This window comes from Uranotaenia lowii, chromosome 1, assembly GCF_029784155.1.
Source record: "Uranotaenia lowii strain MFRU-FL chromosome 1, ASM2978415v1, whole genome shotgun sequence".
In the NCBI taxonomy this organism is placed as follows: Eukaryota; Metazoa; Arthropoda; class Insecta; order Diptera; family Culicidae; genus Uranotaenia; species Uranotaenia lowii.
The window spans coordinates 215,872,159-215,897,465 of NC_073691.1; the positions used below are offsets into that span (position 1 = coordinate 215,872,159).

Genomic DNA, 25,307 nt, shown 5'->3' on the forward strand with positions numbered 1-25,307 from the left:
AAACGTGGAACTTCATCGCCGCTGTCATCAAGAGCCGCTAGGAATCGAGATTCGGAAACGTAAGTGGAGATGGATTGGGCACACGCTGTGAAGAGATGAAAAAAAGATTTACAAAGAGGCGCTTGACCGGATCCAGATGAGCATCGAAGAAGAAGCATGCCCAGAAGTTCGTGGCAGCGGGCGAAGACCAGCCGCTGAAATCCGCACAGTTGACGAAAATCTTGGCTGGCAGCAAAAGAAGATGCTGGCTCCGGATCGCCAGCAGTGGAGATCTTTTATTATCGCGCCAGCACTATTAACGCGCCAGCACTAAATTTTACTTCGGAAGTCCGGACATCCGACTTCCGACAAAGAAAAGTGAAGTACTAGATTATCGAAAATCTATGCTTTGTTGCCATTCACCAGCGACGTTTCTATGAATTTTATTAAAATTCACAATAAATTTTACTTCGGAAGTCCGGACATCCGACTTCCGACAAAGGAAAATGAAGTACTAGATTCTCGGAAATCTTCTCCGGTTCAAATTTTTGTTTTATTAAAATGCAAAATATTTCGGCCCTATGCGTCGGTCAATTGGCGCCGGACCCTTAGGTGGGTTAGGTAGGTATCCTGGCAAAGAAAATCGGGCACCAAAGCGACGCGAGATGAGATTTTGATCTCACTACTCGAACGAAAAAAAAACTTAATTTCAACTAAGTGATGTCTTCTAATTTTCAATGTGATGTTCGGATAAAAAAAATGATTGATGTTCTAATAAAAAAATCTTGTGGCGATTAAAACTAAGTTTATATTTTAAAAAAAACCTCAAACACCAATTTTCTCAATAAATTAACTGAATTAATAAACTTTTCAATGAATCCGAGCTAAAAAAAATAACGGATTCAAAACGTAATGATGGAACAATAGAGTGCCCCAAATGACCCGACTTTTGTAAAAGTTATGCGCTCCAGGCTAAAATATTTCAATCGAAGTGTAAGGGATTCCTAAACGGGTTTAATTCCTTATTCAGTTTAAATATCAATCGAAGTATAAGTCTGAGTACCATAAGAAACGAGATTGAACATTTTTGGAGCGGACAATATCATACCAAAAAAGCTCAAACATCCTACAGAAACGTGGCAATCCTCAACTGCTAATATTTCAAAATTTATAGCAATCTGTACGCTCGCAAAATCTATGAACGACATGGAAACACTTAAAAAAACAATCTTCTACAAATATAAGCACTACCGAGTCTTCCCAGACATCTGCTTATAAGATTTTTCTAATCAGAATAATATCTTAACATTACTCGGAAAAACGCAGAAAACAACTGAAATAACGGTCTTTCGACTTGCATCTTATTTTCGATTAAATTCTAAAATTTTTGTCCATAAACATACAACTGGGTTCTAGAAGCTTGGTAAGAAATCAGTTATTGCTGTTGAAAAGGTATTAGGTATCTATATAAATTGTACTTAGCTCGTTGTCTAACTGGATGAAATTCTATACTTGCTCTCTCCGTTAGCCACTAGAGATATGAGTTCTTGGATTTCATTATTATTATAACCCACAAAATAACTTTTAAAATTAGGGTTCTAGAGAACTTGAATTTTTTTCGCAGAAAAAACACTTCCGTCATCGACGGTCACAGCTTATCGAGTGTATTCAATTTTTAAGCTCAATAACTTTTTTATATTAACTCTTATCGAAATGCATCGAAATGTCATCGAGTCATAATTAAGGCTTCAAGAAAAACCGTATTCAAAAGAAATCGGCAAAAGAAAACAAAAGTTATGGATGAAAAACTGGTTGTTGATGTTTCTCTCGAAAAAATGTCTCGAAATCCCATACAAACTTTAAGCCTTTCTGTTCACGCTGAAACACCCTAAAAATAGTGTTCTGAAAATTCATGTACTACTGTAGTAGTTTTATAGCAGCATTGAGATGAGCTTTTTGTATTGTACTATCATTTGCATTGTTTAGTAAATAAGCGATAGGAGAGAGTCTCCACAATTTAGGCTCTCTTAGGTAGATTATTTTGAGACTCTAATAAATCTGCCTCTTGGCTCTTAACCACCGCACGGGACGGTCGTACTCATTACAGTCCGCGTGTTTTATATTTTTATCCGAGCCCGTCTAAGTACGTGAAAGTCGTCAAGTGTCCGTTGTGCTTTTCTGTGGCCACCTCACTAGCCCCTCGAGCTAGTCGAGGATTTTGAACATTCATAAGTGGTCCTTCGAACCGGATGTGATCTAGTTGTCCGGAAGTACAGTTTTGTGCTAGTGAAGTGACCTCAGAAAACGCGGAACTTGGACGTTCACCCGCGAAAGAGCATCGGAACGATTTTCCGATCACAAAATGGTGGACTTGTGAACAACGTGTTCTGGACAATGGAACATTGTGTCTGCGGAACAATTGTGGCTTGTTCCTTGAAAATTGCGAACAATTTGTGCGATCAATGTGATCCGAAAAAAAAATCTTAACTAATAAACGAACTATAAGTGCAAAAATAAAAACCCGATCCATGTGCATGAACTTTGAGCGATCGGTACAGTTGAGTGGAAATTGGAATTTGGAACTTAACCCTCGATCACAAGTGCATGAACGATCGAGTTATTCGGAGCAGTTCCTAAGAAAAAGTGCAACAAAAGAAATAAGAAGCGGTTTGCATGGTGCAGTAGAGTGGATGACGTTCTGTGCAGGTCGAAAGAGCTCGAGAGAATTTGCCATTTTGATGCCAGTTTGATCCCCCACGAGGCTGGATTGCTGGATATGTATGTATGATATGCCAGCATGATTTGATGTTTTCAGGGTCGGTCATAAAACGGTGGAATCGTTGATTGGAAGTCAGGTAAGATCGTGCAAGTGGGTGCGTTGTTTCTGGAAGTTTAGTAGAAAATTGAATTTTTGAGCATTTTTCCTTTTTCGCAATGGCGGCTGAGAAAAAGATCCAGGTGATGTCTTATTACCGTATGATAGACTCCATTGAGTCACGAGCGGAAAAATTGCTTTTATTTGTGCGTTCTTTTGATACCGAGAAGCAGGAAAGTTCACTTCTCGAAGACAAGCTTGAGTCGATCGATCAGATGCGTTCTTTATTGCATGAAACTGAGGTTAAATTATATGGGGTTATTAAGGAGGATGAGGTTGGGTCCCTGCAGATGACGATTGAGAAAATTGAAGATTTGTTTGATGATATCCGCCACCGAGTTCGAAAGATTATCCGGGAAATCGATCCTCCCAAGCCGATAAGTGCCCCAGCAGCGGTCAATTCAACACAACACTCCCATACAAAATTGCCAGATATTCCCCTTCCCCGATTTAATGGCCAATTGGAAGACTGGCTAACATTTAAGTCCCAATTTAATTCATTGATTAAGCGTCGTGAGAGTTTGTCAGAAATTGAGAAATTATTTTACTTAAAAGCTGCCATCCAAGATGGTTCAGCCCGTCATGTTCAGTCCTCCGAAGACAATTTCTCATCACTGTGGAAGGCATTGTGTTCGGAGTTTGAGAATAAGCGATTGTTGGTAGATAGGCATATTGCTCAGCTGTTTCATCTGAAACCTTTAGTTCGTGAGTCTGGATCCGCATTACGAACTTTACTGAGTGACGTTACTCGTAACATTAGAGCTTTGGCTAATCTTGAGCTAAAATTAGAACCTTTATCAGAACAGTTTTTGGTTTTTCTGGTATGCGCGCGATTGGATACCCGCACCAGAAAGGATTTCGAGCTTCAGTTTACTGATCATTCCTTGCCATCTTGGGAGAAACTTCTCGAGTACCTACAGTCTAGATGTAGATGCCTAGAGAGCATAGACCAGGATAAACAAGAGGTTCAAAGCTCAAGCATTCGAGGAAGATTCGGGCACAATGAGCGAAGTGGGTCACACTCATCTAAGGTTTTAGCAATCAATACCGGCAGGTCATATGGTAACCCTGTTTGTTTTGCATGTAAGGGGAATCATTATTTGAGCAACTGCGAAGACTATCTGAAGCTACAATTACGCGATCGTATCTCGAAGGTGCGCAGTCTTGGATTGTGCATGAACTGTTTTAGTAACCGACACCATGTTAGAGACTGCAAGGGGAGCTCCTGCAAGAAATGTGGAGGCCGTCACCACACTACGTTGCATGAAAACAATGCTAACCAGCCAACTCAACCAACACCTACCCCGCGTAGGACCCCTGAGATGCCTACAACTTCCTCAAATGCGCTAGTAGCTTCCGTTGCATGTACTAATTCGCAGCCAAAACAGTACATTCTCTATACCGCAGTTTGCATGATAGAAGACGAGTTTGGAAATTTGATCAGTTGTCGTGTTTTGCTCGACAGTGGGTCGATGCATAATTTAATATCCACGCGTGTGGTAAACGCGTTGCGCTTGCGAAAGACGAAGGTGAACATGTCCGTTGAAGGTATTTCCGGTGCACCTAAGATGATTTCAAGTCAGGTCAAAGTAAAGATCCATTCCACCTACAAGTCAGACTTCACCTACAGCACAGAATGTTTGGTCATGAGCAAAATTACAGGAAACTTGCCAATCAATTCGTTCAATATTGATCCTGGGCAAATTCCGTCAGAGATGGTACTCGCAGATCCGTGGTTTAGTCAATCACGAAGAATTGATATGCTTCTTGGAACACAAGTGTTCCATGAAATGTTTACTGGGCAAACCCATACCATAATTGAAAATCCTCCTTGTTGGTGCGAAGAAACCGTTTTTGGTTGGGTAGTAGGTGGTGCTATTGAAAGACCAGAAGTTGATCGAACGATCTCTAATGTCTGTAAGATCGTTACGAATGAGGCGTTGAGCGAGCAAATTAGTAGATTTTGGGAAGCCGAGTCCATTCATGAGCCTCGAATGTTGACTCAAGACGAAAGAGCCGCAGAGCAAAGTTTTTCCGATACTTGCTGCCGATTGGAAAATGGTCGCTATGAAGTAGGTCTGCCATTGAGACCCAGTATAAAGGAATTAGGTGACAGTCAAACGATAGCTTTGCGTAGATTTATACAGACAGAAAAACGACTGATTCACGACCAAGATCTTTACGACCAGTACCGAGAATTCATGTATGATTATGAAACCCAGGGCCATATGATTAAATGTGACACCAATTGCTCAGAAGGATATTTTCTGCCACACCATGCGGTGCTTAACTTGGCAAGCACCACGACGAAGACGCGTGTCGTTTTTGATGCGTCTGCAGCAGCTTCAAGGGGAGGTTCCCTGAATGATCACCTTTACGTTGGCCCTACCATTCAGCCCAAGCTCGCCGAAATCGTGCTACGATTTCGGGTGCCCAAGATTGTATTTACGGCAGATATTACGCAGATGTTCAGGCAAATTAGAATCCGAGCAGAAGATCAGAAGTACCAACAGATATTTTGGCGTCGCCAGCCGAACGAATCTTTAGAGGTGTTCCACTTGACGACAGTAACGTATGGGACAGCCTGTGCGCCTTTTCTGGCTACAAGAACGCTTGAACAGCTTTGCATGGATGAGAAGGAGCGTTTCCCCTTAGCGTCGAAGGCGGGAACCGAAGATGTCTACATGGATGACATCTTGAGTGGAGCGGACACATTAGAAGATGCCCTGAACCTGCAGACTCAATTCGTGCAAAAGACCCAGGCCGGTGGGTTCAATCTCCACAAGTGGACGTCGAATCATCCCGAATTATTGAGGCAAATTGATGGTACCGAACACGAAAGAGCGTTTTTCGAAGATGAGAAAACCACAAGAACTTTGGGTTTAACCTGGCAACCCAGAAAGGACGTATTTTTGACCAGATTGCACGAAATTGAATTCCACCTGGGACAGACGACAAAAAGAACCATATATTCTGACATCGCCAAGCTTTACGACCCACTGGGACTGCTGGGTCCGTTGATTTTCGCTGCGAAAGTACGAATGCAGAAAATATGGCAACTGAACGTAGACTGGGATGAAATATTGGCACGAAACGACGCTGAAATCTGGGAGGTTTTCCGTAACCAGTTGAAAGAGATGGGTGAAATAGTTGTTCCTCGTTGTGTTTTTCCCCATTCGAACCCGCAATCTGTTGAATTGCATGGATTTTGTGACGCCTCCAGTCTGGGATATGGAGCTTGCGTCTATGTTAGATCTTGTGATATGACCAACTGTAAAATTTCCCTCCTTACCTCAAAATCTCGAATCGCACCCTTAAAGAACGCTAAACTCACGATACCGCGATTAGAGCTAAGCGGTGCGCTTGTACTTGCACGATTGATTTCCAATATAACGCACAACCTTAAGATTTCATTTTCCAGAATCATCCTCTGGTCCGATTCCACCACAGCACTGTCCTGGATAAAGACCGATCCTAGCCGACTCAAAACCTACGTAAGCAACCGCGTCATCGAGATACAAGAGTTGGCTAAAGGCATTGAGTGGAGATACGTGGGGACGCATGACAATCCAGCAGATGTAATATCTCGAGGATTGTTACCTTCCGAGATACGAGATTGCGAAATCTGGTGGTCAGGCCCAAACTTCCTGTACCACGACGAAGATGATTGGCCTAAAACATTTCAGCACATCCCGACCGAGCAACTTCCGGAAACGAAAAACCCAAGCATGAGCCTCACAGTTACTGACCCTCCTGCCATGTTTTACCTGTTTGCGACGGAGAACAACTTTAGAAAAATGCAGCGAATAATGGGATTAGTTCTACGATACATCGACCACATACGACCCAAGAAAGACAGACAGCATCGATACGGCGTCCTACGTATTCCAGAGCTACAGCGAGCGACGGTTGCATTGGCCAGTATTGCGCAACAAGAGACATTCCCCAACGAATTCAGCTGCCTCGACGCCGGAAAGGTAATTCACAGTAAAAGTAAACTAATCAGCTTATCTGTGTTTTTAGATCGATCAGAATATGTTCTGCGAGTGGGGGGTCGAATTCGTCACGCACAACTGCCCGAAAGTCAGAAGCATCCTATTATTCTGCCAGCCATGCACTGTTTCACTCACGCCGTGATTCGTGCGTATCACGTTGAGATGTTGCATGCCGCTCAACAGCTTCTACTTTGCGGATTACGCCATCAATTTTGGATTCTGCATGGCCGCAGTACGGTGCGAAGGGTTATTCGCCGGTGTGTCACTTGCATGAAAGCAAAACCGGTAGGAATGCAGCAGAAAATGGGTGACCTACCCTTTGCGCGATTGGAAGGTGTGCATGCATTCTACAACACTGGGGTAGATTTTGCCGGACCGATCTATCTGCGACAGCATAACAAGCGTGGGACTGTTTCGTACAAAGCATATGTGGCCGTCTTTGTATGCTTTGCTACACGTGCGATCCATCTAGAGCTAGTGGGCGATTTGACAGCGGATTCCTTCATCGCCGCACTACACCGATTTGTGTCCCGTCGGAGCAAGTGTGCCAGATTGTTCTCCGACAACGGTCTCAACTTTGTGGGCAGCCGCTCAAAGTTACGAGAAATGTACGACCTGTTTCAGTCCCAGCTCCTGAAAGATAAATTGAACGACTTTTGTTCGAAATCAGCCATCGAATGGAACATGATCCCACCAAACGCCCCACACTTTGGCGGATTGTGGGAGGCCGGTGTGCGCTCTGCCAAGTACCACCTCAAGCGCATCACTGGAACAGCGAACATGAACTTCGAAGAATACACTACAGTGTTGGCCCGCATCGAAGCGCTGCTCAACTCGCGGCCTATCACTCCGCTGCCCGAGGACCCACAAGATTTGCGACCTCTGACTCCTGGTCATTTCTTGGTCGGCCGCCCTCTGACAGACATCGCACAACCGAGACTGGTCGAACGCAAGGAATCAACACTATCCCGCTGGCAACGTTATTCGAAAATGGTCCAACATTTCTGGGATCGTTGGTCTCATGATTACATCACGACGCTACAGAACCGCAACAAGTGGCATGTGCGGTACCCCGTGAAAGCTGGTCAACTGGTCATCATTCGAGAAGACAACGTGCCGACAACAGCGTGGCGTCTCGGCAGAATTGAAACGGCTATTCCTGGACCCGATGGTTTGGTGCGCGTCGCAGATGTGCGTATTGCTGATGGGTCCAAAGGCACCAAGATATTCCGACGTCCGATAGCCAAACTGTGCCTGCTGCCAATCGAGGACAACGAGGTAGAACCTGAACACGACTCCGAAGACGGCAACGAGAATTCCGAAGATAAGAGAAGTGATTGAAATTTTCTATTTCAATGGGGGCAGCATGTTCACGCTGAAACACCCTAAAAACAGTGTTCTGAAAATTCATGTACTACTGTAGTAGTTTTATAGCAGCATTGAGATGAGCTTTTTATATTGTACTATCATTTGCATTGTTTAGTAAATAAGCGATAGGAGAGAGTCTCCACAATTTAGGCTCTCTTAGGTAGATTATTTTGAGACTCTAATAAATCTGCCTCTTGGCTCTTGAACACCGCACGAGACGGTCGACTTTTACTGAAGTCCGCGCGTTTGTCATTTATTCCGAGCCCGTGTTAAGTGTCCGTGAACGTCGCAAGTGTCCGTTTGTGCTTTTCTGTGGCCACCTCACTAGCCCCTCGAGCTAGTCGAGGTAATTGAACATTCAGTAATCCGATCTGGCCCAAATTTGGCATGAGATCTTGTACTAGGCCTAGGATCCATTTTGGCCTGATGCGCATAACATTTCACAGGTTTTAAATTTCTCATACAAGTTTGAGGCAGTCTTTTGAATAGTTCGCTGTAGGATTGGTCGATCCTGGATCGATCTTTGGAAGATCGATCTTTTTTAACTCAGATTTTCGATTTTTGGATTAATTCTTGAGCATGAAAAAAAAAAACGATAAGATCGGTTTATTTTCGATCCGATTTTTTTATCTTTTGGGTTCCTTTTCTTGCTGAGCCGAATATAGAGATCCAATTTTTATTACCGATTTGATGTCAAACAGTGCCATGTGTTGATCATCTAATCTAGGCTTGCCAGATTATTCCCCGAATATTTAAAACTAAATTTGGAAATGGTGTATGTGGCATCCTAGAATATGCCCCTGCTCTCACGCTAAAAGAGAGTATACATATGAGAGGCAAAAATATGTAAGGATGGTGAGCAATCTTTATTTACCTCGGTAGTCAGATCAGTTATGTGGCAGTCTGGATTTGGACCTCGATAGGGTCCTGATCCGAAACTCCACAGTTTCGTTCGGTCCGGTTGCGTGTGTTTTATTGAAAAAGCCCACTTTTTGCCCGGATTCATTCACCTTGTAAGCAAAACCAAACAAAAAAAACTCAAATTGAACTTTTATAATTTTTCATTGTTGCGCCCAAGAAACGACATTTTAGGCCTAAAGTAAGATTCAAAATCTGCTAATGGGTTTCGATAAAAAATGTTAATTTTTTTTTAAATTTTAATTAAACTCTATCTGGGATTTACATTAAGTTGCTAGGATGTTGGGTTGAAAATTTTGAATTTAAATGCTTGGATTTTGCCAGGTTTTTAGATAAAATGGACCGGCCAGGAGCCGTGCGGAAAATTCTGGCAACCTGAATCATTTGGATACCGGAGTTTGATTGGCTTTTATGGAGTTTTTGTAGGCAGAATTCGATACATTGTAAGTCAATTAATTAAAACTTTGATAAAAGTAGCTTTCCCTTGTTAACACTGGAAAAAATCGATCTATCAGAGATCGATCCTCCAGCTCCGATTTTTTGGGTGGATTGATCCTGCGGCCGTTTTACTGAATCGATCTTGGAGATCGATCTTTTCCTGGAAATCAAACAATCCTAGTTTGCTGCATCGAAAATAACCGCCTTGCGGCACTTGAGGATATGTTCGTTTCGGTATCAGAACATCGAAATAAATGTCGGTTCCGGACGGTCAACAATCTTGAGCGATAAGAAGCTCCAAAGGGTGTTAAAATAGAAGTCCGAGGGATAAACCAAATCGTGCGCTCGACCTGAAGGTCGGTGGAACCGGTCAACCAGTTTGAAAATACCTGACGATTATGAACAAACACGTCTATGGAACCAACAGACATTCCACTGGTCTGGGAACTGCGAAAAATCGAAAAAGAGCCTTACATGCATGTTTTTCTTCTCAACATTTTGAAAAATTTAATAGAGAAAACGGTAAAATACCTGAAAACATGTCAACATGAGTGTTTTTGTCCGCCATTTTGAATTTTCTGTTAACAGCTGGAAGGCCGCTTATGAGGGTTCAATTTTTTTGAAAGTAAGCTCATGCTATTATCTTCCACGGAAAATAACAGAACCTATTTTCTTGCTTCCTTTTTTTAATCACCATTCGAAAAAAGGTCAATTTTTATTTCATTCGTTACTTTTTTTTACTTACATTCGCGAAAACTTTACTTTGACTCACTTTAAAAGGACAGTAACAGTCTTGTAATTTCAGATTATTGTAGGAAACTTTCTAGTAAACACTTAGCAAAAGCTTAACACGCGTAACTGATAGATACGTAATTGCTTTAGGGGCTTTCCTATCTACCATATAAGGCTGCAGTCCTATTTCGGTGTGCTTGCTGCCTGTTGGCATTGAATAACCTCGGCGGGCCCTAGGTAATACATACATACGTGTAGGCTAGTGCATTGTTTTGCATGTGCCTGTTTTAGCAATCGATAACGCCGTCTTGGTACAAATCGAATCATGTTTCGAGGTTATATGCATGTACCAACAACCTACGTATGTTGCCAGGAAGTGAACTCCTCGATGTGTATGGCACGAGAACAGCACAGCGACTCCCAAGCCGTGTCCATAGGATAGATTCCTCCAGGCCCGACCCGACGATGTGGCGCCAGGTTTCACATGGCTTCCCATTTAGATGCTTATTGTGTGTGGCGGGGCAACGAAATCCGCACGTTGACTTTATTGCAAAATAAGGTCTGCGATGAAACGCTTGTTGAAGTTGAAGGTGACGTTGATTCGGCTTGCGGACTGACACCCATGACACGTGATGTGACATTAGATGAGCGAAGAATGAGGTTAGACAATTCTCATAACATTCTCCTCCAGAAATTGCTTTGAGGAATGATGAACGAAATTGTTTGGTTTCATATCACTTTGTTTTAATTTTAACAATTTAAAAACCCAAACCCAACTCGTAAAATTTCTATAAAGTTTAACCACATTCGAACTTAAAGGAAGAATTTAAACTGACAAGATTAAAAAAAGTTCGAAAACAAAGTTTCGGGCAATTCAATTTGAACGGATCGCTGGCCACATTTTTCCTGCGGTAATCTTCCGATAGCTTATCTGCGGAGTGGAAAACGGACGCGTGACCGACCGCTGCTGCCTTTCGAGTTTTTATACGAATGGTTGGTGGTTTGACTGGTATGGAGGTAGGTGATTGATTTTGGGTTTCAGCTAGCTTCCGGCAAGAAAAAAGGCTAAGTCCTTTGTGAGAAAACAAACCCAACTCGGCACCTGTGTGTGCTCTCGCCAGGGATCACCCGCACCACACAAGTTTCCGGAAAGTTATTAAATTATTCCACAGCAGCAGCTTGATTGGTGATGCAAGCGCAATGAATTTTCACCGAGTGGTTGAATTAAACAAAAGAAAACAAAACCCTTCGGTCGGATACTTCATTTTGAGAAACGTAAGCTTAAAAGACTTTAGTCTCATAATAATTGTAAGAAGGCGATAGATTCAGTTTAGGTTCAACAAATTAAAATTTATTACATGTCGAACCTTGAATGTATGTACTCAAATCACTGAGCGTCTCGACCAGAATGCACCGTGAGGCAGCTGATTGATCTGCCCATGGTGAAGGACGGTTTAAATTGGAATTGTAATTTATTGCGACGGCGACCATCATCGTCTCGGTGAAATCTATTGCACAACTAATTACTTTCTTGTCTCGTGGAACAGTTGTTTGTTACAGTGACACTTTTCAATTGACCTAATCAAGAGTTCCCGTGTTGAGTGATCCTGGTTTGGATGTTTTCACTTCTACATAAACTTTTTAAAATATTTTACTTGGTTGTGAATGCTATTACACATGATTCCTCATAATTTATCCTTGAACATCTGAATTTCTTCTTTCTTCTATTTTAGACTTTCATTATTTCTACAATTTTCTTTATTGAACCAAATGTTTTGGAAGTCAAGCTATACTCACAATTCAGCAATAGAAAACTATAAAGCACCTTCAAAATTTCTTTTTAAAAATACTTGTGTAGAAAGGCTTCCTACAGGAGGTTCTGAAGCGAAGGCTTCGTCAAATGAAGAGTTTACTTCTGAAACTGCGGAGTGCACATTCGTAGTCATTGATAATTTTTATCCTTTTGAGATGTCGTTTTTTGAACACTGTCCTATCAATGCTGCTTATTTTTATTTCAAAATTGCATGTAAATAACTTTAAAATTCCAGAAAAAAACAAAACATAAAAAATTAAAATGATCTATCAGTTTTTTAAAATGACGCTTTTTTCCAAAATCGCATTGAAATACCTTCAAAATCCCGGAAGAACAAAACATAAATCATTGAAACAAATTACCAATGACAAAAAGATTTTTTGTCAATTATTTATTTCTGTCATTTTTGTCAATTTTATTGTTTTGATCATTTTTTTATTTATTTTTGTCATGTTTATCAATTTGCGGTCATTTATGATTTTTTTGTCATTTTTATTATTTAAATCATTTTTGTCATTTCTGTCTTTTTTATCATTTTTTTTATCATTTTTTTTTCATTTTTGTTTTTTTTTTATTTTTGTCATTTTTAACATTTTTATTGTCGTTTTAGTCATTTTTGTAATTTTTATAACATTTTTATTCTTGTTATTTTCTCATTTTTGTTATATTTTTCATTTATGTCATTTTGGTATATTTTTTCATTTTTGTCATTTTTATCTTTTTCCTCATTGGTCATTTTGGTCAGTTTTGTCATGTTTGTCATTTGTGTCATTTTTGTTATTTTTTTTTATTTTGTTTCATTTATGTCATTCTTGTCATGTTTGTCATTTTGGTATTTTTTTTTTTCATTTTGGTTACTTGTCACTTTTATCTTCTTATTTGTCATTTTTGTCATGTTTGTCATTTATGTTATTTATGTCTTTTTTGTCATTTTGTCTCTTGGGTCCCTTTTCTCATTTTTATCATTTGTCATGTTTGTCAGTTTTGTCATTTTTATAATTTTTGTCATTTTTGTAATTTTTTTCGTTAGTTTTGTCATTTATCATTTTTTCTATTTAATAAATTTTGAAACTCGAATCTGCTAGAATATCGGATTTTCCCAACACCGGTGTATGCAAAAGCGTTGTTTTTTTTGTTTCAATTATAGTTATTTTACCATCTTTATGGCATTCGCGACTTTAGCAACGTTGCAGTTGGCGGATCGTTATTGAAAAACTTATTCGGTACAACTGTGTTCGATGTTTACTCTCGGGCTCGAACTCACGGACATCGGCTCAGGAGACAACAGACTTGCTAACTGAGCTATATCACCAGCCCTGCAAAAGTGTTGTGATGTGTTGTAAACCTTCGAAATTTCCAATTCCATTTCAACTAGTGAACTTGGTCTTAAAGGCTTGGCGATTACCTGAACATAATGTCTTTTACAGTAAAACAGTTTCATGGTGCGAAATTCGTTCAGGATTTCTAATTGTTATCCGTCTAGTCTCTAGTGTTAAATTCCTTACAATTTTCATCTGTATAATAAAGTAGATCATCAATTGTATCGATGTACCCATATTGTATTGTTTTCAAACTTTTGAATTTGTTATAAATTGGTAGCAGAATTCGGAAGATTCGAATAAAAAAAACTTGTCCTACTAGTTCACGCCATGCACTACTATCGTTGGTCTATGCGCTTCACATTTATCCCACAGGATGGCAACGAGAAAACACGTTTATTCGTCCGAGAAACGTGACCGATCAGTAAAACTTCCGCCGACTCCTGTTGATGATGACGATGGCTACCGACGTGGAATAGAAAATAGATTGGTCCCACTTTAATAATTAGAAACGGAATTTGCCACCCTCTCGCCCACATTCACTGGCGAGCCTGGCTGAACCGGACAGACGGGCTTCTTTTTGCTTCCTGAGAAGTCCTAGATGTTCCGGGGTGCCACCGGAGGCAGAAGATCTTCCCACAGTTGAGTTGCTCTGCCTGAATTTTTCATCGCTTCGGTTCGCTAGGTACTCGTGCCGAATTTCGATGCTCTGCTCAGTGATGAGTAAGAATGGTGTTACCTACAACAACTGTGTTTCGCCATCCCGTGTCCCGAGGCTTTTCGAAAGAAGGTTGGTAAACGAAAATGCCATTGCTGCATACATTTAGGAGAAAGCCTGGTTTTCTTCCTCGACTGCACAACAAGAAGCACACAAAGCTGAACGATACTTTACGATTATGGCCACCGGCAGCCTTTCGGATGTTGGTACCTACACGAAACGAAAGTCAAAGGTGGTTCGTTCTTGGGTTTAATATTTAAATATCCTTCAGACTGTTTGACTTCGAGTTGGCCGCCCCGACAAGAGAGTGGGGCACTGCTAACGACTGCAAAAGTGTTTTTGGGAAATGGCCTTACCACGTGAGCTTTGGCTCGGGAGACAACCGTCCTATAGGTTGGATACATTTTTATTGCACCGTTTTTATTGTAGCTTGAAGTTACCACTCGGGGGAGTTCGATGATTAAGATTCTTTGCAATAGAGAAGAGCGAAGGAAATCAATAGGATAATACACATTTTTTTGATAAAGTAATCAACAATGCCATGTGCTATTTGCTAGATATTGAACCCTTTATACAACTACGTGTATTTTAAGTTGTACTGCCGCAGTTCTAGAAATCTGTACCAATTGATATCGATCAGTAAATCAGATTTACAAGTTTCAAATTGGCAAAGGTTGCTTTGGTGCACAAGATGTCGGTTCGAATTCTACTGGGAGACGGCGAATAATTTTTTCGCATATTTTTCATCATCTATTTACATCTATTCTGTTTCCAAAAGTTTCAAAATTACGATAATAGATTTATTTCAACATGTATTTTTTGCTGAATTTCGGATGGAATACCCCCCACAGGGTTAAAATAAAAATAAAGTGGTTCAGTAGTTTTCAGTTATTTTTTTGATATAGGGGAGATGGGGGCATAATGGCCACCTTAAGGAAAACGGTTATTTAACCATAGAAAATAGCTATAATATGGAGGTTACATTATTGTTTCGTGTTCAGACACTTGAAAAGCCTATTCCCTAACGGGCTGAAACGTGAAAAACTAGATGAAAACGTTGAAAAATGCATTTTAAAAAATTTTGCCAAAAGCTGAAAACCAGCCACTGTGGAGGCATAATGAGAACCCCCCCTGAGGCAGTATGAGCACCATTAATCAGAGCAAGATGTGCGTTTTTGCCGGGGAATCTAGCAGCGAATTCAATTCGATGAAGTCAGGTGAGTCGTAGATTCATCAAACAAAGCAATAACAAAATAATCTAGGTCTGTTTGTAGAATACAAACAATTCACGCACGCTCATACATTAAGTGCTTTGTTCGGAGGATGATGCTACTAGCCGTATAATGTAACAATAAAAAAATCGATCATGAATTGTGAATGGAAAAAAATCACCTCGAACAGAAATCTAACTCTAGTCTTTTGATTACCTCTCCGACACCTTACCAATAGGCTAAATTGTCGGATGAAAACTAGTCAAAGTGTAGCGCTATAAATCAATTTTAATTCGCTGCTAGATTATACGGCAGAAAATGCTCATTATGCCTCGATAATATGGTGCTCTATATGCCCCTAGTCAACAAATTTAAGTAAAAACGTGTTTTAAAATTGATAAAAGTGAAAAATCAAAATTTTTTTGATGGTAAAAATTGAGAAACAATGTGTACATCATGTTGCAGTGCGTACATTATAGATCAAGGTTATTTTAAGATCATAAGAGCTTATTTCGTGGTGCTCAAAAATTATAATATTTTCGTAACTTGAGAACCAAGCTAGTTTTTTTTAAATATCTCTGTAAAGATGATAAGGAGATTTTTTTGTGAAAAATTAATACTACAGGAAGTACGAAACAAATCCTCATGAAAATTTATTTAAGAAAATACGCACTTTCGTAGTTCTCATTATGCCTCGGGTGCTCGTTATGCCCTCATCTCCCCTACTGAAAGATTTGATTATTTATTTATTGGAAACGGCTCATACAATTAAGTTTCAAGGAGCCAAACTCGCTTTTTTGTTTTTACAATCGTTTTTAAGATTTGATTACATAAAACATTATAAAAATCATAAAATTGGTTTTTAAATATGTAGTTTATTTGAGAATATGTATCGAATCGAGAAGTATTTCTTTGTTTTTTTATACTAACAGAGACTGTTACCTATAAAATAATGCAAAAGGCTCAAAAGTCACATGAGACACTTTCGCATAGAACGGTAGCATAGGATTGAAGGATAAAACCTAAATTTATGAGAGGAGTAGGCGTTTATCTGATGGCATCGCATGTGTTTTTTTCGGGTTCGAGAAAACTTTTAAAATTGATTGTTTTCAGTATAATTTTTGTGATAAGTTGTGCGCATATATTTAAAATGAGTATCCAGAAGTCCATAAAAACACTTATCACCGGAACTGTTTAAACCTGCTTGTGGATATGCTTCAACCTGGTTTATGAGTTAGCAAAAATTTGCTGTATTCAGGAGGTTTCAATTGTTTTTTTTTGCGCAATTGGTCCATGGCATCCGGAGGTAAAGTCATTTAATTTACTCAAAAATTGTGCAAAATTTTGAAATCGTTATTTCATAAAATCGTTTGAATGCAACTTCTGACGGAGCTCACAAATTCCGCCGAAAAAGCAGATTTCATCACTCTAAAATACTGCAATTGTTGATTCAAAAATGTGCTGTCTTTCGAGTTTTTTCATGGTGAAAAATGTTTGTTGATCGACTTGCGCTGCAGACGGAATTAGCAATGTGAAATTCAACGCATTGAAAACTGTCACGAACAGTGATGTCAACCTCAGTGAAGTGACTCACGAAGATATTCTCAAAAATGTCACGGAGCTTAAAAAGCTTTCATACCCACGAACAAACATTCGCATGAAGTAAAACAAGGCATCGATGTACATCGTGCTGTCGGGGAAGAAATATTCGGAAAGCTTTCATCGTGATGTTTGGATTGTATTTTTTTTTTTTGGAAAATGAAGGGCATTTCATACAAGTGTGGAGAAAAAAGGTTTCCCGATACGGGCAAAAGCCTTAAGAGCCTTGGCATGCTACGATCGGATAAGATTTTTCCCTTCCATTTGTGGTTCGCTAAGAAATTGATGAAGCTTTATGATGACTCAATGATCAGTATTTTTATTATGTGTAAAAATTAACTCATTTCCAGTTGCAGAAGGATGGGCCATACTTCCACAATGTAAGTGAGATCTGGAGTGAATTTTGGCTATCTGCAAATTCATCTGAATTCTAAGTCCAGTGAATTTCAAGTAAGCATCGAAGACATTCAGTGCCAGTCACTTAAGTGAAGAATAAGTGAATATTGACTCGGTCACTTGAAATTTAAGTGAGAGGCAAGTTAAATGTACATAAGCCATTTGAAATGAAAAAAATCACTGAGTTTTCACTTTCTGGGTTCAGCGTATGCTACTGGTGGTCCACGCTTCTTTTTTCCTTTGATCCCGACGTCTCTGCGTTCTCTGCTCCACTGTGGGCCCGGCCGGTTTATGTTTTCTATTATTTTAATGTTTTTATGTCAACATAATGGAAAACATGAACAAAGATAAGAAGAATAATAACATTTTTTGTTATTTTCCGGGATCAGGAAAAAAAATTTAATTGTGGAAGTATGAATAGAGACTATTTCTAGCATTTACTACCAGATTCGACATTTGATTTGATGCCTTCTTTTATCTAGAACAGTGAAAGTGAAAAAAAAAACTATATCAAATTGCGTATCCAGTTGTTGAATGAAAATCGTCAACAGAACGTGCCCAAAGCTGATCGTGATTTGTTTGTGCGAAAAATTCTCATTTCAACGATACATCTCATGGCAGTTTCACATGGATGGACGAAGAAAAAGCAGGCGGAAAGGTCGAGGAATTGATACATGGAGTAAGGGCGAAGCACCGAGGAATGTGACGTGCCATCTCGTTCAGAAGTTCATGATCGCGACCAAAAATAATCCATCAGATTTGAATCGACGATCTTTTTTCCTCGTTTGAATATGTACTATAAGCATGTGTACATTTTGTTCGCGATTCTCCCATGAATAGTGTCGATCTGAAAGATCTTGGGTGTATGTATATGGGTGTGGATATATACAGATCATATTGATGATGGCAATCTTTCGGGTTGGTGGGAGCATGGATTTTGCGATGATCGCGTGTTTTCCCCTTTCATTTGTGATCTCGTTTGTCGTGCAACAGCTGTGCTGTGGCATTCACAGCTTTGCTATATTTTTTAAATATTTTGAGCTCGTCGAAGCTTTTATTTTCATAACGTCGTAATAATAATGATAATGTAATAAAACTAATAATATAGTTATAATGACAAAATGAGGATGCAAAGAAATGCTCTAAAAATATGGGGATGAATAAACCCGTTGGTTAAAAATCAAAAAAAAAAAAATGTTCTAGAAATAATAAAACAATTAATGATTTGGTCAAATACGTGTTTTTTAGTTTCATAAAAGTATTCACTCATCAAAATTAACGTTTTTTTTTTGTTCCAAACGGTCTTGTACGTTTCTACCAAACATTCTTCATCAAATGTTTGATTGGTTGATTGAGACTTAAAATTTTGATGTATGTTCCGAATCTTGAAAGTAACAGCAATTTTCCAAAAAACTACTTTTAACAAAAAAAAAAAAAAAAGAATACAGATTTTTTCTGCATGTTTTCTCAAATATCTCCCAAAAATCTACTGAAATTATTGAAAATATCATCAGCGTATTTTTTGTGAAGATATGACTGAAAATATTCGAGCATTTCCAGATGATTAGAATTTAGTTAGTGTTTTTTCAAAACAACACTGCAGGCATTAAAGGAATAAAAACCGTAAATCTTTCATAATTTTTATGATAATCGGTTATATGGTCGGAGATATGGTCAAACCGACAGAAACAATCGATCCAAGAAGGCCAGCGGCTATTTTATCCCTACGGCTGCGACACTGGTCTGGTCGTAAACGATTCCCATACAGTTAGTTGGCCTTGACTTTTCCTTGGAGCGCGTGGCGGCGAATATCTGCATTCGCTTTTCCCTGCATGGCAGCCAACAGCAGGGTCCAGCCAGAAGTTATGCAATGCCAAAGGTGCTTCCAAATATATCATAGTTCTGTCGCTAGTAAACACAGACTTCTTGGGTTTGAAATTCAAGAAATCAGGTAGGGCTACGTAGGTGATGAATGTTTCTATGAAAAAGCACATGCCGTGTGGGTTTATTATACATACCTTCAGATGTTTACAGTACAATGTCAAAATGTCGCTGTCGACGCCAGGATAAACGAAACTTGGCAACTGTTCAGAAAATTCCACCGGAGATGTTAACGGATGTGGGTAGACCGGCCGATGAGTGAGCTCGTCATAGCGAACGTGATGCGAGCGAATTATTGATAAGCTCTGTGGTGACACTCGAACCTCACGTCTAGTTGGCTGTCCCCGGACCCTCGAAACCGGACATTATATGGTAATTGGTTTTCTTGCCCGAAGGATTGGAATTCATACGGGGAACGTGTCCAGCTCGTGAATGGCAAAGTATGTGATGACAGGTTTTTCTTGTGTATGATACTTCTCCAAATATAATCCAATTTTGTATTTCAGATTGAATTTCTCGACTTCGCACACCGTTCTTTTTGTCGCACAAAATTTTTCTTTCAGTTTGTCACCCGAAAAGGATATCACGGACCGATGGCTGCTCCACCATTCGGTGTATCGGAACGCACACTCATACACTTGCACCAGAAAAATAACTCCGATTGGGGCTACAGTTGGGCAGCAGTTGATAAAGGGAGAAAAATTGGAATTATGTCATTTGACATTTGCTTTTCCTTTCAACACTTGAGCTTCTTGCTGGTTTGAAAAAAAAAACTTTTCTTCTTTTGCAAATGGACAAATGCACCCTTTCACCTACCCATACATGGTAGGGTCGCAATAGATACAAATTATTGATCTAATATCAATTCTGGCAAGCTAAAAATAAAGCTTGTATGCACACTTTTTTCGTATCACATATTAGCATGATTTGATCGATTATTCCATGTAAACGATTAGAACATCAAACTTTGAACAGTCACGAACATTTTACGAAACTTGTAAAATACCATCAAGCTCGTCTAAACAGATTCCAAATGCCTGTTCGAATCCGAAATTTCACTCCGATGACACCAGAAGTAACACATTTTCCCAAGTTCACACAATCTAAGGGTAATTGGAAGGAAGAAACGACACCTTATTCCTGTCCTGCTGTCTGTCCACCGATTGAAAATGAAAATTTCGATCACAGTAATCCACAGAACCGAGTTTTTCGATCGCTGTGAACTGCTAAACGTCAAATCATTCACTGCGAGAAAATTTTCTCATCCACTAGCCCAGAGCCTGATGTGGTGTAAACGAGCGAGCATCGCAACAAAAATTTTCTCGCCCTCCCCCGGATACTGGTAGTGGTGTTAGCAAAAATGTATGTATCGATTTTCCCAACCTACCCTCTTCTCTCGCGTAAATCTTTCTGTTAGTTGTATTGTAGACCTACATATATCCTCTCTCCACAAAACATCGAAGAATCCAAACAACAAACCGACATACGACGACAACGCATGACATCGCCGCCGCCGGTCAGACTGCTGCTTACTTCCGCACATCCAAGAAGGCGACTACACGTTGTAGTCGTACTTTCCAGCACACTAGATTAAAAAAATCTTTAAAAAAATACATTAATGCATTTTTAACATATCCTCATTGGCCGTTGCGCTTTTAAAACCTCAACTCGTTTAAACAATCTCAAGTTAGAAAATTCTAACAGTTAGCGAAATAAAATGATGATAAAGTCCAAGATTGATTCAGTGTTCAAAACACATTCATACCTAAAAAGGAGCTGGGTACATTTCTCTCCAAATGGTTCGAAGTTGGTTTGCCACCACCAGGAAAGCGCACCTACCGTAGGTTCCCGGAGGGTTGGATGGGGGAATATTTTGTGTTTCGGAATGGCGGAAATGTGAAGAACGTTGATGGTGGGGGGCAGAAAAATGGAAACAAGTGTGCCATGCCGCCGTGCCATGTGCTACTGATTACGCGCGGGACCGAAAACACGCACACTACAAACGGTGTCGAATCTTTGATAAAAGCATAAAAGAGAGCATGAGAGCAGGATACATTTCGGTTGTGCTTGTGTTGAGTGGGTGTTTGAGAATTACAGTAGCCGGGGTTGGTTTTCCACCTGTTCGTGGGGTGTGGCAGTGGAATATCTGAGCTGGTGGGTGGTGTGGTGGGTGTTTGCTGTTGGCCGGGAAAACTGTCATCGCACGTCATCGCTTAAACCGATTCACGGACCAAATTGTGAATTTGGGTTGGTGACCATGCTAAGTTGGTACGTTTAAACGGTTTAAACCGTTATAAACATGACTTTTATTATAGAAGTAAAGCTAAAAAATCTTTCAAAAATATATGTACATAAGACTTTCTCCAACTTTCTAAGAGCAGAAAATACGGCATTTTTAATTTTCTTTTCTTGTTTCTGGGATGAATTATCCAATAGGCATTGAAAATTTGCAACCTCTTCATTTGGTGTATTAATGAATTGTTTGACCTTTTTTTTCAATTCTACTGGCAATATTTAAAAAAAAAATCCCCGAAAACGGTACAACTTATGAAATATTTCCCAAATAATTCTAATAACCTTGGAAGGAACGATAGATCCAAATGCTTCATCATCATTCAACATACCACAACTTCAAGCAAGAGGATACTGGTGTATTGCGCCTCCTGTTGGAATAACCTACTTTTGACGATAAAACAAACGACCATTGCCTAGATTAACTCCAGAAGAAAAATATATCAATATATGACAAGTATTAAATACCTATTCTCAAAAACTTAAAAATCTTGCATATATGTATACCTTCGGTACTGTTAGGACGTAGTAAGCAGCGACTCCTATGGTGCGAAGCATAGTTACGAATGTATCCTTAGTTACCTAGTTTGTTAGGAAAATAAAACTTTTCAATCTTTGACGAGCATTCAACCAAGTTGGTTCAGCTGTGTTTCACTTTGCTCAATTGGTTATGAGCCCAGCTGAATAATTGAAGCCCGGAAGATTCTGCAAGTAGTTTAAAGAAGCCATGGTTCTGGAAAGAGATTTCCCCAGCGGTCCAGCAGCACAAGGCGGTGCTAGCGGAGTGAGCGGTCGAAATCCTTCGCAAATCAACAGCGGATTTGGTGATGGTTCGAACGGTGCACAAGCGCACGCAAGCGGAAACGTTCGAGTTCTCGGACAAGTCAGTCTCCCGGCGCTGGAGAAACTTAAAGGTCGCGAGAATTACTCAACGTGGGCGTTCGGCATGAAAATGATATTAATTCGAGAAGGCACGTGGTACGCTGCTTGTCCCGGAGAAGGTCTACATGTCGACGAGGAGGTGAGCTTGAGGGCACTCGCTACAATTTGCCTGAGTTTGGAGTCGGTGAACTACAGCCTAGTTCAGGACGCACGAACGGCACAGGAAGCTTGGGAGAAGCTACGAAGAGCTTTTCAGGACGACGGTCTGACGAGGAAAATCGGTCTGCTGCGGAAATTGACATCGATACGGCTGGAGGAATGCGGAAGCGTGGAATCATATGTCGATAGTTTGATGTCCACTGTCCATAAGCTCGCCGGGATTGGATTCCGAGTAGACGATTCGTGGCTGGCGGCGTTGCTGTTGATGGGGCTCCCTGCGAATTATGAGCCGATGATCATGGGATTGGAGGCTTCGGGAGCAGCACTGACGGCGGATGCGGTAAAGACTAAGATACTGCAAGACGTTAAAATTCAAACAGTATCGAAGTCGAGTGGTGCTGATGGCTCTAGAATACAAAAGCTTTGAGTGGAACGCTGTTCGGTACAAAAATTCAAATTTTAAAATATTTACGTCTCGGTGGTCGAGTGGTTAGCGTGGTTACACGGTAAGCGCTGGTCCACTGATGGCATGGGTTCGATTCCCATCTCGGTACTGTATGTATGTAGGAAATCCACCATGGGTGCACGGATTCACCGCAGTTTTATCAAAGTATGTGTTTACCTGCATTTTTTAAAATAATAGTCAAAGAACATCAAATTTGCAATGCTGTAAATATACACAATACCCGACACCATGGTTTCGTGTGAGCTGTTATGGTGAATGTATGGTGTGTCAATGAAAGCGTGTTTCTGTGGATGAACAAATCAATCAGATACACAACTAGTTTAAAATGTTAAACATGTTAAATGTGTTACATTTACTACAGGTATTCCGGCATCCGTGTATATACCTGGCCAGTTGGCAGATGATTGAACGTTCCAATTTACTCATTTAAATACATCTTACCCATCGGCAAACATTAGGACTTAAACCCAACATCTAATGCCGATACTGGAATCCATACACAATCCGCAAATTGGTTCACTGGACTCAGCGCTTCATATTCTGAACACAGTGATGACAATTTTTTCAAATTCACCAAAACGGCTTCCGATTTTCATTCTCCTTTTTTACCTTTTCTTCACATTTTTCCCAACCAAATTTGCTATTTTTTTCACAACTCACTTTTTTTCCCCTCCCTCGCACATTGTAATAAATCACACTTTATTCTCTTTATTTAATCGCAAATTGGAATTCTCACTGCCCCGAATTCTTAAAAACTTGTTAGATTATATTAGGCGCTTTTCATTCACTTGAGCCCGATTTAATAACTCAGGCCTTTGTTCCACATCCGTTGTTATTTGGATAATAATCTTGCTTAACCCTCATCCGCATTAGGGTGTCATTTTGACACCATTGCAAGTTTGAAGGCTTGTAACTTTTTTCAGAAACTTCAAAATACGAAAATTTCTTCGGGGACCCTAAATGAATTCAAAAGTTCTTCAATATTGCATCTTTACTTTTTTTATGGACGAACCCTGGAAGCCTGGACAAAAAAACTCCCTTTTCCGACTTTTGGTGTCATTTTGACACCACAAAAGTAAAATCTATTTAAGTCGTTTGAATTATTATGAACTTCATATAAAACTTATATCAATAGAAACCTTGTAATGTCAGTATAATATGTTTAGAACATTATATACAGCTAAAGTTACAAGTTTTCTCGTTATTCAGCATGAAAGAAAAAAAATCTGAAAAAACATGCCTCACGAAAACTGCTGTAGTTTATATGTTACACGTCCAAAAAAATATTTGCCTTATGTATATGAAAGCTGAAGTTAATGCCTACATCATGAAGACAAGAAATATTTTTTTAAATTTTTTTTAATGAAATGGTCACAAAAAGTTCAAAAAAGTGGTCTGAAAACCCTACTTTTCATTCGATTGCTAGTAAACACTGTTTGAGCTATGGTAGAGTTTTGAAAAAAATATGACTACAAAATGTATGAAAATTCTAACATTTTGCTGTCTTTAGATTTTTGATGCAACAAAAATTGAATTTACTGGAATTTTTCAAAGTTCACTATTTTGCGCGATTTTTTTACAAATTGAAATTTCATCTGTTTTTGTGGTCCACCGTCAGGTTGTACCCGGATTATCAGTGCTTTTACTTTGTTTGGACCAACCAAGAGTATATTCATTGGAAAGCATATTTAATCTTCATTCTAGTGAGGTGCAACAAATCACGCTGTGAGATTTCACAAAAATATGAAAATTATAAACGTAAAATCATTCCTGAATTTCTAGAACTACAAGCACCTCGTCCAGCAAAACGTGTTTGTTTGCTCTCCGAGTAGGTACGGTGGGTGGTGATTCGGGCAGAGAGCGAAGCCGACAAACGAAATAATGATGCGTGTCGTACATTTCTTGGTTGAAAATATTCTATTGAGAGTAGTTTGCATTTGCTAGTCACGACACGCATCATTATTTCGTTTGTCGGCTTCGCTCTCTGCCCGAATCACCACCCACCGTACCTACTCGGAGAGCAAACAAACACGTTTTGCTGGACGAGGTGCTTGTAGTTCTAGAAATTCAGGAATGATTTTACATTTATAATTTTCATATTTTTGTGAAATCTCACAGCGTGATTTGTTGCACCTCACTAGAATGTAGATTAAATTAGCTTTCCAATGAATATACTTTTGATTGGTCCAAACAAAATAAAAGCACTGAAAATCCGGGTACAACCTGACGGTGGACCACAAAAACAGATGAAATTTCAATTTGTAAA

General features: G+C 39.7%; 1 long non-coding RNA gene across 1 annotated transcript in view; it reads right to left on the minus strand.

Annotated features, from left to right (window-relative positions):
• LOC129747831 (uncharacterized) overlaps positions 1-20,476 on the minus strand; it is a 79,614-nt gene extending 59,138 nt beyond the window's left edge. The window contains exon 1 of the long non-coding RNA XR_008737585.1: positions 19,380-20,476. This is a non-coding gene — a long non-coding RNA (uncharacterized LOC129747831). The remainder of the gene's footprint in view (positions 1-19,379) is intronic.
• Between the last annotated feature and the right edge of the window lie 4,831 nt (positions 20,477-25,307).